Source organism: Microplitis demolitor, chromosome 8 (assembly GCF_026212275.2).
Source record: "Microplitis demolitor isolate Queensland-Clemson2020A chromosome 8, iyMicDemo2.1a, whole genome shotgun sequence".
Taxonomy (NCBI): domain Eukaryota; kingdom Metazoa; phylum Arthropoda; class Insecta; order Hymenoptera; family Braconidae; genus Microplitis; species Microplitis demolitor.
The window spans coordinates 2,854,425-2,872,086 of NC_068552.1; positions in this window are offsets into that span (position 1 = coordinate 2,854,425).

Here is a 17,662-nt window from a genome sequence, read left to right on the forward strand (position 1 = left end):
CATACCCACTAGATCTAATGTGGTAAGTTATAAAGGGAATGGAAAGCGCCATGCGACAGAAAGACGCCAGAAGGGAAGTATGGGGCACAGTGTGCTCACTTTAGTGTTCCCCGGAAGCTCATCGAGTCAGAAGGGCAAACTAAAGCACGCTGAGAAGGGAACAGTAGGCAAGAGAAGGGAAAAAAAATTATTATTTGAGAGATAGAGATAAAGAGTGTTGAGTATATGTATCGTATTCTATATGTATCACCACGCGTGTATGATTACGACGTACGTTCGAGTATGTTGGAAGCAAGTCGGGGAGGAAAAACGGTTTTGTTGTCACGAATTGTGCAGTCCGACGGTGAAACTGCGAAGGGTGGAAAAAAAAAGTCAGTCATGCGTGAGGGTGGCTCACTGGCAATAAATTCGAAGGGATTTACCAACCCAATGACCGTGAACTACTACTATAAAATCTGTGCACCTTACGAACAAATAAAATTTACATTTTTTTTTTGTTTCACTTCCGCATTGTGGGCAACTAATACGAGCTCTATAATTTAAATGTGTTGGGTTATATTGCTGTACAACGTTTATAAATAATCGAGTCTATTTCGAGAGTGACCTGAGATTTTCGCTGCAGTCGCGTGAAAATAAACTGGTTTATGTATAATTTTTTGCCTTATTATATTTGAATTTTAATTAATCGTGATTACCCGGGTCGAAAAATTAGAGCTGTTTTAAAATAAATTATGAATTCAAATGTTTTTTATTTAATTGAGATTTTTTTATGGAAATTTAATCGGTTTTAGTTCGTACTATTCTCTATCCAGGCCAATATCAGACTTATTTTCATATGATATTTAGTCTGTTTTCAATCGTTTTTAGAACAAAAACAGGACTTTTTAAAAATATAAATAATAATAATAATAATAATAATAATAATAATAATAATAATAATAATAATAATAATAATAATAATAATAATAATAATAATAATAATAATAATAATAATAATAATAATAATAATAATAATAATAATAATAATAATAATAATAATAATAATAATAATAATAATAATAATAATAATAATAATAATAATAATAATAATAATAATAATAATAATAATAATAATAATAATAATAATAATAATAATAATAATAATAATAATAATAATAATAATAATAATAATAATAATAATAATAATAATAATAATAATAATAATAATAATAATAATAATAATAATAATAATAATAATAATAATAATAATAATAATAATAATAATAATAATAATAATAATAATAATAATAATAATAATAATAATAATAATAATAATAATAATAATAATAATAATAATAATAATAATAATAATAATAATAATAATAATAATAATAATAATAATAATAATAATAATAATAATAATAATAATAATAATAATAATAATAATAATAATAATAATAATAATAATAATAATAATAATAATAATAATAATAATAATAATAATAATAATAATAATAATAATAATAATAATAATAATAATAATAATAATAATAATAATAATAATAATAATAATAATAATAATAATAATAATAATAATAATAATAATAATAATAATAATAATAATAATAATAATAATAATAATAATAATAATAATAATAATAATAATAATAATAATAATAATAATAATAATAATAATAATAATAATAATAATAATAATAATAATAATAATAATAATAATAATAATAATAATAATAATAATAATAATAATAATAATAATAATAATAATAATAATAATAATAATAATAATAATAATAATAATAATAATAATAATAATAATAATAATAATAATAATAATAATAATAATAATAATAATAATAATAATAATAATAATAATAATAATAATAATAATAATAATAATAATAATAATAATAATAATAATAATAATAATAATAATAATAATAATAATAATAATAATAATAATAATAATAATAATAATAATAATAATAATAATAATAATAATAATAATAATAATAATAATAATAATAATAATAATAATAATAATAATAATAATAATAATAATAATAATAATAATAATAATAATAATAATAATAATAATAATAATAATAATAATAATAATAATAATAATAATAATAATAATAATAATAATAATAATAATAATAATAATAATAATAATAATAATAATAATAATAATAATAATAATAATAATAATAATAATAATAATAATAATAATAATAATAATAATAATAATAATAATCTAGATTTATAAATTTATTTTAATTTTCTTAATATTTGAAACGCTAATGCGCTTTCGTAATAAATTCGCCAAATATTTTTCGATTTTATCCAGTAACTAAGAAAAATTTCTTGACATTTAAGTTACTTTATTACTTTCATTCAATACTATAAATATTCAGTTGCAACTAAAGAAATAAAGTTGTGAAACTACACAGTCAGAAATTTTGTGTATTTGTGTTAAAAAATTATTTGGTTAAATTTTTTGTGTTGATTTTTAACAGAGAAATCTGTTAATTCAACACAAACCGTTTGTGTTATTTTACTTGAACTGATTTTTTATGTTAAATGATTAGAAAATCTAGAATGTGTTACATTTCTTGGGTTATTCGAAAATTGACACGAAATTTGTGTTGTTTGACTAAATGTTCCCGCGCAATTCTTCATGAGTATAACCAAGCAAAGCATTGTAGCAGCATTGTCTGCAGGGAAATTTGGATTATAATTTATTTACAATTAAATATATACATTTTACAATTACATTTAGATAACTTTCATATCTTTTTGAACCGGTTCAATTGTTCGCTAAATTGGCATAAGTTCTACTAAGGATAGATCAGTGTACTTGAGTTGGTTAGGTTATGTGCTTAGGTTTATTAGTTGATTTTAACACGAAAAATGTGTTAAATTTACACAAATGTTCTGTTAAATGTACACAAATTTTCTGTCAAAAGAACAGATTTTATGTGTTCAATTTTATTTAACATAAAATTTGTGTTAAAGATCAACACAATCGCAATGTGTTGAATTAACACAAAAATTTATGTAGACCGATTGCAACATATGATTTGTGTTGAATTTAACATGAAATTAATAACTGTGTATTATGGGAATGGTTCCCATAATGTTATAAGAATTGTACCCATACTATTATAGGAATGGTTCATATATATTATGGGAATCATCCCTATACCATTATGGGAACCATTCCCATAATATTATAGGAACAATTCCTATTCCAATAAGGGAACCATTCCTATAATAATGATCTGAGAACCATCCCCATGATATTATAGAAATGGTTCCCCTATTGGTATAGGAACTGTTCCTATAATATTATGGTAATGGTTCCGATAATGGTATGAGAATTGTACCCATACTATTATAGGAATAGTTCCTATATATTATAAGATCTCTCCCTATACCATTATGGGAACCATTCTTATAATATTATAGGAACAGTTCCTATAACAATAGGGGAACCATTTCTATAATATTATAGGGATGGTCCTCCGATCATTATTATAGGAATGGTTCCCCTATTGGAATAGGAATTGTTCCTATAATATAATGGGAATGGTTCCCATAATGGTATAGGGATGATTCCTATAATATATATGAACCATTCCTATAATAGTATGGGTACAATTCTCATACCATTATCGGAACCATTACCATAATATTATAGGAACAGTTCCTATACCAATAGGGGAACCATTTCTATAATATCATGGGGATGGTTCTCAGATCATTATTATAGGAATGGTTCCCTTATTGGAATAGGAACTGTTCCTATAATATTATGGTAATGGTTCCGATAATGGTATGAGAATTGTACCCATACTATTATAGGAATGGTTCATATATATTATAGGAATCATCCCTATACCATTATGGGAACCATTCCCATAATATTATAGGAACAATTCCTATTCCAATAAGGGAACCATTCCTATAATAATGATCTGAGAACCATCCCCATGATATTATAGAAATGGTTCCCCTATTGGTATAGGAACTGTTCCTATAATATTATGGTAATGGTTCCGATAATGGTATGAGAATTGTACCCATACTATTATAGGAATAGTTCCTATATATTATAAGATCTCTCCCTATACCATTATGGGAACCATTCTTATAATATTATAGGAACAGTTCCTATAATAGTATGGGTACAATTCTCATACCATTATCGGAACCATTACCATAATATTATAGGAACAGTTCCTATACCAATAGGGGAACCATTTCTATAATATCATGGGGATGGTTCTCAGATCATTATTATAGGAATGGTTCCCTTATTGGAATAGGAATTGTTCCTATAATATTATGGGAATGGTTGCCATAATGTTATAAGAATTGTACCCATATTATTATAGGAATAGTTCCTATAATAGTATGGGTACCTTTCTTATACCATTATGGAAATGGTTCCCACAATACGTAGGATTACTTCCTATAATTTTCTTTCCGTGTAGTTTTATCTGCCCGTAACGCAATTTTCTTATAAAACAAATCAAAACAGCTATAAACTTTTCTAATCGATCAAAAACAGAGCAATTATTCCAAACGCAGTCTAGTTAGAGTAAAATCAGTTCAAATTTTTTGACTCGAGATATTTAATTAAGACTTATTGACTAAAAATTTAACACGTTAATTTTTATAATTATTATTGCCTTCCGTGTTAATAATTAATATCAAAGTGTTAATTGTTATTGACAGAGCTTGCTTTATTACAACAGCAATTTGTCGCAATAATATTTTATTTTCGCGAGCTATTAATATTTTGGCAATATAAATGGTATTTATATCGATTATTTAAAATATGTTATTGTGAGATAAACTAAACTTTATTTATTTACATGTCATTTATTTGAAAGCTTTTATTTTTGTTGTGAAAATTCAGGTTTTATTATTTTAATTACTTGGTTAAATAATTTGTAACATATAATTTAAATAATAATCGATTCAATTACAATGTATGTATTTTATTATATATACATTAAATCGGTATTAATAATTCAGGCGTAAAGCGCGAATAAAAAAATAGTGATAAAAACATTAGAAATCATTCTAGTTGAAGTTTAAAAAAATATGATTTGTTTTTTATCTTCTGAAAATACATTGTAAATTTTCATCGAGAATACTCCCAATTTTAGTTTGCACGGAGACTTGTGGCTCATAAACTATCGGCGCTATCTCTCGTGCAGATAGTCGTTCAGCTTTAGACGCGATTTTCTCAAATATTTTTCCAAGCATAAAAAAAAAATATTAATCAACCGTTCACCCTTCAGTTTTCACGCCTTATTTTACCAGTCACTGACTTTCATCCGGATTAAATTTATGGTAAAATGGTTAAAATTTCTGGTTTTTTATTCAATAAAATGACAGTTTTTATACATCAGTTGTGTAATAAGTTTTATCATTTTTTTCACTTAAATAATTAAATTTATCTTTAGCTAGTGTAAATAAATATTTAATATTTTTATTAAGCATTCATTAAATAAATATTTATGTATATTAGGGTGGCCCAAAAAAACCGACTTTTTTTTTTCGAGTCTCTTATGAAAATTTGTTGGCTTACGATGTTTTAAGATGCCTCCAAAAATCAGCCCGATAAAAAATTTTCAAGAAGTCGCTCACAAATTTTGAAAATATCAAAAATTATTGAAATTCAGATTTTTTACTTATAAATTTTTTCTTTCTGGCAGCAATGGTTTATATTTGTAAAATCATGTCTATGCTGAAAATTTCAGCCCAAAATTTGAATATTTAAATGGCGCTCAAGAATTTTGAAAATTTACTGATAATATGTGACTGATACTTAATTAGTTTTTGTATTTTTTTATAACTCAATTATTGTCATTTCACTAAAATATAATTTTTGCACAACCAAAAATATACAGAACAGTCTTAAACAATAAAATTTGACAAGTTTTGAATAAGCAAAAAAACCTAAAAATTGAATTAAAAAATAAAAAAGTATGTAAATAACTTATTATTTATATTTCTTGGGTTGTATTTTCATTCATTGTGATTCAAATTTATGGTGAAAAAATCGAGAAGCTTTATTATCAATATTCAAGGGTCGCTCAAAAACATTCAAAAGACAGCACTCGGAAACATTCAAAATTCTTGAGCGAGGTTTAAATATTTGAATTTTGGGCTAATATTTTCAGCATAGCCATGATTTCACAAATATAAACTATTGCTGTCACGAGAAAGAAAAAATTTTGAAATAAAAAATTCAAATTTCAATCATTTTTGATATTTTCAAAATTCGTGAGCAACCTCTTGAAAATTTTTTATCGGGCTGATTTTTGGAGAATCTTCTTAAAACATCGTAAAATCAGAGTACAATGGTAGACTCGAAAAAATAATTTATTTTTGCTACACACAAAAAGAATTTCTTGGCGCCGAAAAGTTTTGCATTATGAAATGACGACAAAAATTTTTTTAGGACTACAAAAAATTTTTTATCCAAGGAAATTCTTTTTTAGCTCAATATTGAAGTAGTAAATAAATTACAATTCGGCTTATATAAAAAAAAAGTAAGTATTAATTACAAAATTATTTATTTACTGAAATTTTCGTAAGGAGCATTTATTTCCGGCCGGTATTTAAGTATTAAATACTTTTCCGGAAAATTTCCGCTTATTCTTCATCTCAGTGACTTTCAAATATATCTACAAAGTTTAAATACTATTATTCATTATTTCCAAAAAAAAAAAAAAAAAAAAAAAAAAAAATCCTAAAACTTCGTCAAATTCACGGTCGCAAAACCGGGTCTCTTTAATAATAATTTTGATTATTTATTCAAATAATCCTTGAAATTTAAATAATAATACAAAATCATATATTATAATTCAAAAATAATTCCAATATATTTATAAGAATCCATAAATATTTAATGTTAAAAGTAATGGACGCATATTTATTATTATTATTATCATTGTTTTAATATTTATCGTATACTTTATGAAAATATATTTATAACCAATTCGTTTCACACGAACGCTTTTGTAGTTCAAAGCATATATTTATTGCTTCTGCAAGCAGAAAATTCCCAATATTTTCTTATTTAATCTAAAATTAAGTATCTAGTGTTAAAAATCACAAGACAAAAATAACTTTTCCCTGGTAATTATTATTATGACTATGACATGTAATTTATAATAAAAAAAAATTTATAACCCAATTGAAGCATTTATAAAATTATCTGTGCAATAAGAAACAAACGACTACGCCCTATAATATCTGTAAACCTGATGCGTCATCCTCGACAATCGCAATCAATTTTTCTACCCTCCATTTTCATAATTATGACTCACATATTTAGCTTTTATTTTTATTTTATCAGACTTTTTCAACGACGATAAATTATTTGTATAAATACAGTAAAAAAAAGATTTATAGACGATAGTAAGTAATTAAAACAAAGATAATGATAAATTTATGTGTACAATATTTTTAAAATATATTAGATATTAAATAGAGTACGTATCTAAGTTACGTAGGGGAGAAGGGGTGAAACGGCCCCCCTAAGCCGGTTTTTACTTTTGTGGCTTTTAACCATCAAATCAGTTTACTTGTGTCCTATCTCGCAAATATTTATGGACATTTTGTCGAAATTTGAAAAAAAAATTTTTCTGGGGCATAATGGCCCCCCTTTAAAAAATGATTAAAATAATTTTTTTTAAGGTGACTCTTACTAATAAAAAATTGATCGTAATGATTTTTTCACAACTATTGCAATACAATTGAATTTGAATTTAAAATTGCCGCCAAAATAAAGGAGACTACAACTGGATTTAGCAAACATAGAATAAAGTCTACAACACAAAAAAAAATGTTCAAAAGTTAAAACTGATGATTGTAACTTTCTTTGTTGCAATGAACTTTATTCGGAAGCTAAGGAATCATGGATTCAATGTAAAAAGTGTACACGGTGAAAAAAGTATAGTAAAAATTACAATACTATAGGAAAATTTAGTAACAGATATGAAAAAATACATTCTGTATTGTAATTATTACTATACGTTTAGTAAAATTTACTAGATAGTAATAATTACATAAGATATTCAAAATTACTATGCGTACTGTATTTTTTGCTAAGACGATTATATTTTTTACTATTTGTATAGTAAATTTTACTATAAGTACTATTAATAAATACTAATTTAAGAAAGTAAATTTTCTCATACAATGTAGGATTTGTTACTATACAAAATATTAAAAATTACTATTCGCAATGTATATTTTGCTAACACGAGTATATTTTTTCACTATCTGTATAGTAAATTCTACTGTGCATATATAGAATTAAAAGTTGGTGGGGATAGCATATGCAAATATGTATTACAAGTTCTGAAACTTTTGTCCAAAGGAGACATCGGGCCGTCAGACATAGGAAAGGACTCGCGCGCGGGAGATCAGGGTTCGAATCTCGGTTGAAGCAAGTGATTTTTTAAAAGACAAAAATCAACACCATCACCAATACAGATGACATAAATAACAATAATAATCAAAATGATAGCAATAATAATAAAAAGTTGAAAGCTAATAAAATTTTTTTTTTTTTCCATTCTAATATAGTAAAATTTACTAAACGGGATTGTAAAATTTACTAAACAGGAATAGTAAAATTTACTAAATATATCTTAAAATTAATTTGCAATATAGGAGATTTTTCATAACCAGTATATGAGAAATTACTAAACGACTTGTAAAATATGTTTATCTACTTATGAATTTTTCATATAAATCATAAGAGTTTCAAGATTACTATCAAAGTTTAGTAATGATTCTCATATTTTTTAGTAAAGTTTACTATCTTTTTTTCTCCATGTAAGGAATGGTCTCATGATTCCTGTGCAGGTGTAAATAAATAAATTCGTAAGTACTGTAAAAATTAATCGATCTGAAAAATATATCAATTGAAAAAAAAATAAATTGTTATTTTAAAAAATCTTCAGTGGCCAAATTTACCTTAGGTTTAGACAATCAACCGAAAAATAAATAAGTACATTAAATTTTTTATAATTTTACAATAAAAATATTAAAAAATCATTTCTTCAGAATTTCCGGCTGGTCCATTTTGCCCCATCGTGCGTAGAGATAAAAATGCGCAAATATATCGAATTGACAATAGTTAGAAGAAAAACAGAAAACAAATTTTTTGATAAAATTTTTGAAGGGGTCCTTCTTGCCCCACCCTCTCCTATGTCAAAAAAACAATAAATTAAATAGGTAATTAACTTATATGCGGTAAATAAGAACAGAAACAAGGATACTATAAATTGGATAAAAATAACGACACGTGTACATGAATAGAGGTCAGTGACAGCTGCTACAACACAGGGTGTCAAAAGGTTTTGGTTCCCCACGGAGTATTGAATGAAGGGAAAAAAAAGTTACAGAAAGCATACTTTCACTCGATTTTAGTATCATCATACACCGAGAATAGACAAAGAGGATCGATTGCTATTGAATTATTACTTTGTCTTCTACTTAGAAAGTTTTGTGTGTATGGTCAAAAAGCTAGATCAATATCAATGTTCATCGTTTAATATATATGTGGTAACAAAACTATTGGGTGTACCACAATTACCACCCGCAAACTATCACCGGAATTCAAGAATTAAGTTGAATTAGAGGATAACAATTGTGAGAAATTAAATTATGATTTATGGTCAGTTATTGCATACTTCTTAGCTATTGTATTTGTTCTTTTTTATTTCTTTATTTCTTTCTTTATTTTTTTATATTTTTTTTCTGTTGTATCATCGAATATTTTTCGACGCTAAAATGTCTTCGTGGAAAGGTACGTAGTAAAATATAAATGGGGGCTGTGGTATAAAAATAAAATCACTCCAGGTGATGGAATTCAATTGTAATGAATCATTGTTAGATTTCTAAGTATACGATGCATTTATTACATTTATATTATGTTTATGACATCAACTAAATTTTATATATTTTTTTCTCTTTGACGACTTAAACGAGTAACTTTTATTCAATTGTCATTTTTATAGCAGATTTTATATTAAATAAAATTAAGGGATCATTAAGTGACTTTGTGTTAAGTTTAAATGGCAATTGTGTCATTGGGTGAGAGGTTTTTTTAATACCCAGCTGGTGATTTTGTGCGGAATTTCATCGATAGTAAATATCGACAAAGGGGATAAAAAAATCATATTTTAAAATATAAACGTTAGGTTATTCACGAAATTTCATTTAAACGAATAGCAGAGTTTTGAGTCTTATCTTCCCGCTAAGAAAATTGGAAATTTTCAAAAATTTGGAAAGTAGTTGCTTTCAGCCCGATTTTGATTATTATTTTATTTTTGTGTTTCATTACAAAATACTTTGAATATAACAATAAATGACGAATTTTGTAGTTTGACAATGTGTGAGAATTAAAATCTCACTAATAGGGAATGGTTTTACAAGAACGTATGGTTCATCTTAAAAAATCTGTAAACGTGTAACGGCTGCATGTAAAATACCATATCCGGATCGCTTAAGATTTTTATAGCCTTGTCTAGTAGAACATCTCGATAGCTCATTAAATTTTGTACGTGTCAAGAATTTAGTATACTTTCAAAAAGATCATTCGTCACCTCCTTACCTATTAGATAACCCGGTTCGAATGTTTTTTATGCTTTAAAAAATACTTGGTAGTCATTTTTCTTCACTATTCTATATTTTATTGAATTATAAGTGTAAGCAACATCATAATCTCAAGTGTACACGGAGAAAGTATAGTAAAAATTACAATACTATAGTAAAATTTACTAACATATATGAAAAAATACATTCTGTATTATAATTATTACTAAAGGTTCAGTAAAATTTACTAGTTAGTAATAATTACATAAGATATTCAAAATTACTATGCGTACTATATTTTTTGCTAAGACGATTATATTTTTTACTATTTGCATAGTAAATTTTACTATAAGTACTATTAATGAATACTAATTTAAGAAAGTCAATTTTCTAATACAATATAGGATTTGTTACTATACAAAATATTAAAAATTACTATTCGCAATGTATTTTTTGCTAACACGATTATATTTTTTTACTATTTGTATAGTAAATTCTACTATGCATAGATAAAATTAAAAGTTGGTGAGGATAGCATATACAAATATGTATTACAAGTTCTGAAGCTTTTGTCCAAAGGAGACATCGGACCGTCAGACATAGGAAAGGACTCGCGCGCGGGAGATCAGGGTTCGAATCTTGGTTAAAACAAGTGATTTTTTAAAAAACAAAAATTGACACCAACACCAATACAGATGACATAAATAATAATCAAAATGATAACAATAATAATAAAAAGTTAAAAGCTAATAAAAATTTAAATTTATTTTTTTCCATTCCAATACAGTAAAATTTACTAAACGAGACAGTAAAATTTACTAAACCGGATAGTAAAATTTACTAAACATATCTAAAAATGAATATACAATATAGGAGATTTTCCATAACCTTATATGAGAAATTACTAAACGACTAGTAAAATATGCTTATCTGTTTATTACTTTTTCATATAAATCATAATCGTTTAAAGATTACTATCTAAATTTAGTACACGGAAAAAAATGAACTATAAAAATTGAGAATGACCAGTAATATAATAATAAAGTGATTAATAAATACTATCATTCTAAATAGTAATTTTTTCATTTACGATTTAAACGTAAATAATTACCGGGTAAGTAGGAAAATTTATTGTCTATGCAGGAAAAAATACTATTTGAACTTTAAAAATTGTAACTGGCACTTAGATAATAGATGACACGTATTATAAAATTTACTGTTTGAATGTCAAAATTCCCCATTTGACAACCGGGTTCCGAGTTATAATTTCAAATAGTAATTTTTAGAGTTTTATTTTTCGTGTAATTATTCTCATATTTTTTAGTAAAATTTACTATATTTCTTTCTCCATGTATAAAAATCGAAAAAATGTATGAATGTCAAATGTATACATGAGAAAAATTTTTTTTCATTTTTACTTTACATACATCTTGTTAATTGATATAAATTGTGAATATTTGTTAAATGAAATGAAAAAATTTTTTGTTTGCTTTTGTCAATTTTTTTTTTTTTTTTTTTTTCATTATTTATAAAATTCAATAAACATTGTTTGATTATTCAACCATATATGGGATTCCGTATACGGGAAATATTATATATAGTCATATCACATTCTATAAATATCATATTTTTTTTTTTTTTTATTGAAATATTTGTGTATCTTGAATGATATTTTATTTGTTTTAGTATGCTAACAATTTTGTTGATGTTATTTGTTAAATTAAAAGCATCGTCGAAATTAATATATTTCTCAAATTTATTCAAATTTTTTTTTTTTTTTTTTTTTGTTAATAATTTAAAAGGCACTGATATAATAAAATATAAATTATGTCTGCATATATTTTAAAAAATTTAATAGATTTATTATTAAGTAGAATCCCTTTGACTGCAGCTTCCTCATTAGAGATTTTTTACTTTTATATATTTGGAAGCCATGCGGGCTTGTGCATTAAAAGAACCGGAAAGACCCAGAGTACATAGACCGGAAGGGAAGTCAATCTACTTGACATTAATGTGTTTTATAGCTACATTACTGTGTTGACAATAATAGTTAATGATATATTTATGTAGACATATTTAAATAAATATTGGGAAATGATGACTTAACTCAACTGTTACTTATGAAAACATTAATTTAGAATTTATAAAATAAATAAATGCGCATTATAAATTAATTTATTACTAAATATGACCGGAAAAAAAGCAAATATATAAATTATAACGAATCGTAAATTATTTGAAAATCCGAGGCAAAATGGCCCGTGTGAAAATATAATCGTAGAAAAAAGATAGTAAAGCGGTGGCTACTCGATATTTCAAAACGTGACACAATAACGCACTTTTTTTACAAAGAAAGAAAGGATTTCTTGGCGCGAAAAATTTTTACGCACTCTAAGAAAATTTTTCTATTATGAATTGAAAACCAAAATTTTCTTAGGGTGAAAAAAAAATTTTAATTATTAAATAAAATTATAAGTGTTAATTTTATGAAACGTATTATGTAATTACATAAAATACCTTTGTGACGTAGGGAAGAATTTTTTTTTTTGTAATCGCGGCCCATTTTAGCTCACTAATTTTTTTCAGTTTTAATCTAAAAATAATAACTCTTTTCATCCCGTATTTTCCTAATAATATTAATTGTTTCAATTATCTTTAATTGCTTAAATTAAATATAATGATAAAAAAATGATGAGGAGAGAGTGGGGTCAGTTGAACCAAAAATACTTTAACATTTTTTTTTATATGAATAAAAGCAAAATGATAACTTTTTTTTTTACGAAATTATAATTCATTATATAGACTATCATTTCTCATAAGCACATAACTTAACAAATGATGAAAATTTTTAATAAATATGAAATTGTACAACTGCATCAAATGGTTCAATCGACCTCTTTGCGGGGGCAATTGAACCACTAGACGGGGACAATTGAACCAAGAGTATTAGAACCACAAACGAATGACTTTAATGAATAATTTACTATTCATTACAGCTCAAAACTAAAATTACAACACTTCTAATAATATTTATTATTTTATATAACATTATATCGCGTGCCAAAAAGTAAAAGGGCGTATACCAATGTATGCGCCCTTTTAGCTTTAGGAATTTGAAAATTTTGTGATCAAAAGGTAAAAGGGCGTATAAATTTTTTTTCTAAAAAATTTATTAAAAAGCTTAGCCGAAGTCTAAAAATGAAAAAAAAAAAAAAAAAAAAAAAAATGCTGCAAATTGTATGAATGTCATTTTATTTCACAGTTAATTATTAGAGTTTATAATAGTATTTTAAAATTCTTATACTAAATTGAAAAAAAAAAAAAAAAGCAGAAATAACCGGTTCATTTAGGTACGATTCCTATACCCTCTTCCTCCGTGTCTGTCGCACGTAATTTGGATTTTTTTTTTTTTTTTTTTTTTTCATATATTCTGATTCATGACGGATCCATAATCCAAAACACTGATTAAAGAAAAAGTCAATAAATTTTTATTTTTTATAGTCGTTATGAAAATTTTTTATTCAATTGAAAATTTGATATTTTCATTTTATTTTTTTTTTCAGTTATTTTATTTTTAATAAATTAAAAAAAAAGTGTAGGAGGAGTGTTTTTTCATCTAACTTGTCTTGTGAAATTATTTGTCAGTATTTTGTATTAAAACTAGAATTTTTTTTATGCGCCCTTTTACCTTTAGGCACTACTTTTCAAAAGGTAAAAGGGCGTATGTCTTGAGATACGCCCTTTCAGCTCAAGGATGCCCAAATTTTTTTTTTGCAGATCTTTGCGTTTCGAAAAATTTCAAAGCTAATGGCAAAATAAAATTTTTTTATACGTCCTTTCATCATAATTCCCTACTAACCCGTAGCAATACGCCCTTTTACCTTTTGGCACGCGATATGTTATAACAATCACTTTTAAAACTTCTGTCAATATATTTATTTTTTTTTTGGTTAGTTTAGCTTGTTTTCACATTCTGTCAAAATGCGCGCGCATGTCTGATGCTCACAGTGTGATTCGTGTGGTTCAACCGTCCCCGAGAGTACTGGTTCAATTGACCCCATATGATTTTATTGAAATAATTAGTTTAAAAAAAAATATTCAAGAACTTCTTTACTAGAAGTAAAATTAGAAATTTATGACTAATATATGTAAGAAAGTATTACAAAAAAATTTTAAGATTACATTTGAAAATTAAAAAATTATTAAACAATTTGTCAAGAGCTGGAAAAACAGTTCAGATGCCTAAAAACACAAAAACTTGAATTTTTAAAAATTAAACCATCATATTGGTTCGAAATTTTGGTCAGACTAAGGTTTAGTGTATTAAAATATAATTCTAAGAGGACGACTCATTTTTTTAATTTTTTCGATTTTTTAAGCTTACTGGTTCAATTGCTCCCTGTTTCAATTAATTCTACTCGACCCTATTATCTTTAATGAAAAACCATACCTCCATATATATTTAATAAATGAATAGTTTTGATTGAATTTAAATTATTTCATATTAAATATTTTCGCAGGTGTGTGTTCAAATTAATATGTTATTAATTATTTAAATTTGTTATCAAAAATAATTAAATTTCTCATCGACGATCAAAGTAGCAATTAAATGTGCAAATACATATTTTGCATACCAAAGTACCTATACTAATGTTATCAACTATGTCAAAAATTTAACAAAAATAAATAGTTGATATATTCGTATGTTCTATCCCTTTTTATTTTAATTAGTTTGTAAATGATTAATGCTCAATAAAATGTTTGTTTTTTTATTATTTATTTATTTATTTATTTACACTATCTGCATTTTTTTTACCAGGTTTTCGCATTATATTACTGTACATATTGATTACTCGAAAATTTTATCACTTCCGCTTTGAGAGGTTATATGAAGAGTTAAAAAAATTAATATCAATCAAAGCCTCATTTACTATAGGCTAAATATTCTGTTTTTGTGCCCATATTTCACATAATTTTTATGTGTAGAGGAAGGGGCGGGGCGAAATGGGCCCCCCAAAATTTAGAGCGCACTTTTTGCGCCCAAATCATTCGAGGCACTCCAAGTGTTAAGTGGCCCACCCCCTCCCCTTTTCCTTATTAGAGGAGAGTGGGGCAAAATAGACCTCGGGGGTGCTTTTAGTCAGAAGAGCTTCCTAGAACCTCAAAACGTTGATATCTGTTGGAATTTTGATTTTCACAAATTGGGGTGAAACCAATAACTTCCCGAATTTTTGAAAATTTACATTTTCTTAGCGGGAAGTTCAAAATTACAAAAAAACCGTATCACATTGTATTGGAGATTAAAGAATACAATAGAAAATATATTATATATTTTAGTTTACTTATTTATTTTTTTTGTATCTACTTTTCCCAGAGATACAGTTCTCTAAATTGATCTGTCATTTCAATCTGTATAGTAATAGAGGGAGCTTTTTATATCTTTTTTTTTTCTTGCTTATACATCGTGACTCACACATTTCACGCCATAAATTGACGTATTATTTTATTGCGTTTTTGCGTGGGTCTACTATGATTCTCAAACACGGACTTTTTTCTGCCTACAGCATTATATATATATATATATATATATATATATATATATATATAAATCTACATCAGTCACCTTATTCGGTGATTCATCCACAATATCACTACTGTACACCCTTCTATATAGTAATCGTGAAACACCGCTTGGGTACTACACGCAATGAGAATGAATTACTAAGAGTATATATATATATATATACGTGACCCATGAAATCTTACAAAATGCTTGAACTAATTACATTAAACTTATCTTCAAGATAAAGCATCATTAAGGTTCTTAAAGTTAAGTATCATGCTATTTTTAAATAAAAAATAAGGAAAAATCCCTTGTACATCATCAAGGAAACATTTTTTATTTATTCATCAATAAAAAAAACCATGTGTTGCTGAACCCTCATTTAGAGTGAAGACCACCTTATTTAATACATTAAGTAAGCGGTCGTACGTTATGTGGTAAATTATGTAATAGTTAATAATATAGTAGGGCTACTATCATCTGTATATTTTTGTTTTTAATGTAGAAGAGTTTTCTGTCGTGCAAGTGATTTATTATTAGGATAATAAAATATATATAAAACAATGATAATTCCTGGATTATGAAAAAAAAAAAAAAAATAATAATTGATCAGTTATGAACTACGCCCTATCCTCATTTTTAGAATGGAGATTCCAAACTGGGAATCGAATTCATTGTTTAGATTCTATGGAATTCCGAGGCAAGCGGGTATGTAAAATATGCACGAGGTATATATGTAATTGCTTTAAGCTTTTGAAAAAATTTATTTTTGAATACATACACGGAAAAAACAGAATATTAAAAATTAATAAGTAATAGTAAAAAGTGGAATCTGTTATCAGTAATTTGTACTGTTATGTGCTTAATGCAAAATAGTTTACTTATTTTTGTAGATTCCTAAAAACTACTATCAATTATTTCAAAAAGTGACTAAATATTATTACTTTTATGTATAATACGTGACCATAATTAGTGAAAGTTAATTAATTTATAGCATAATCTATTAAAAAGTAATGATTGGTCAAATTAAGAATTGGTATCTTAGATACTGATTTTCCAGCCGAAAATTGCAAAAGTTACAAACTTTTATTTCATAAATTCGATATCACTGATCAATTATTAGCTCAAAATATCATTTGTTCATCATTATAAATTAAGTTACAATATACATAAATCGAATAAGTGGTGAATAATAAAATGAAAAATTAATATACTAGATACTGATTTTGTTGCTCATAAAAATACCGAAAATTTTTAACTCTTATTTTATAAATTCTATCCCATTGACTAATAATTAATAGAAAATGTTATTTATTCGTTATTATAAATTAATTTATTATATATATACCCGGGAAAAAATGATCAGACCTGATCATGCCTGTTTATGTATGATCAGGCCTGAAATTAGACCTGATTATACCTGCCCGCATAAAAAAAATGTATATTTTTATTTTATATACAAAAATATAT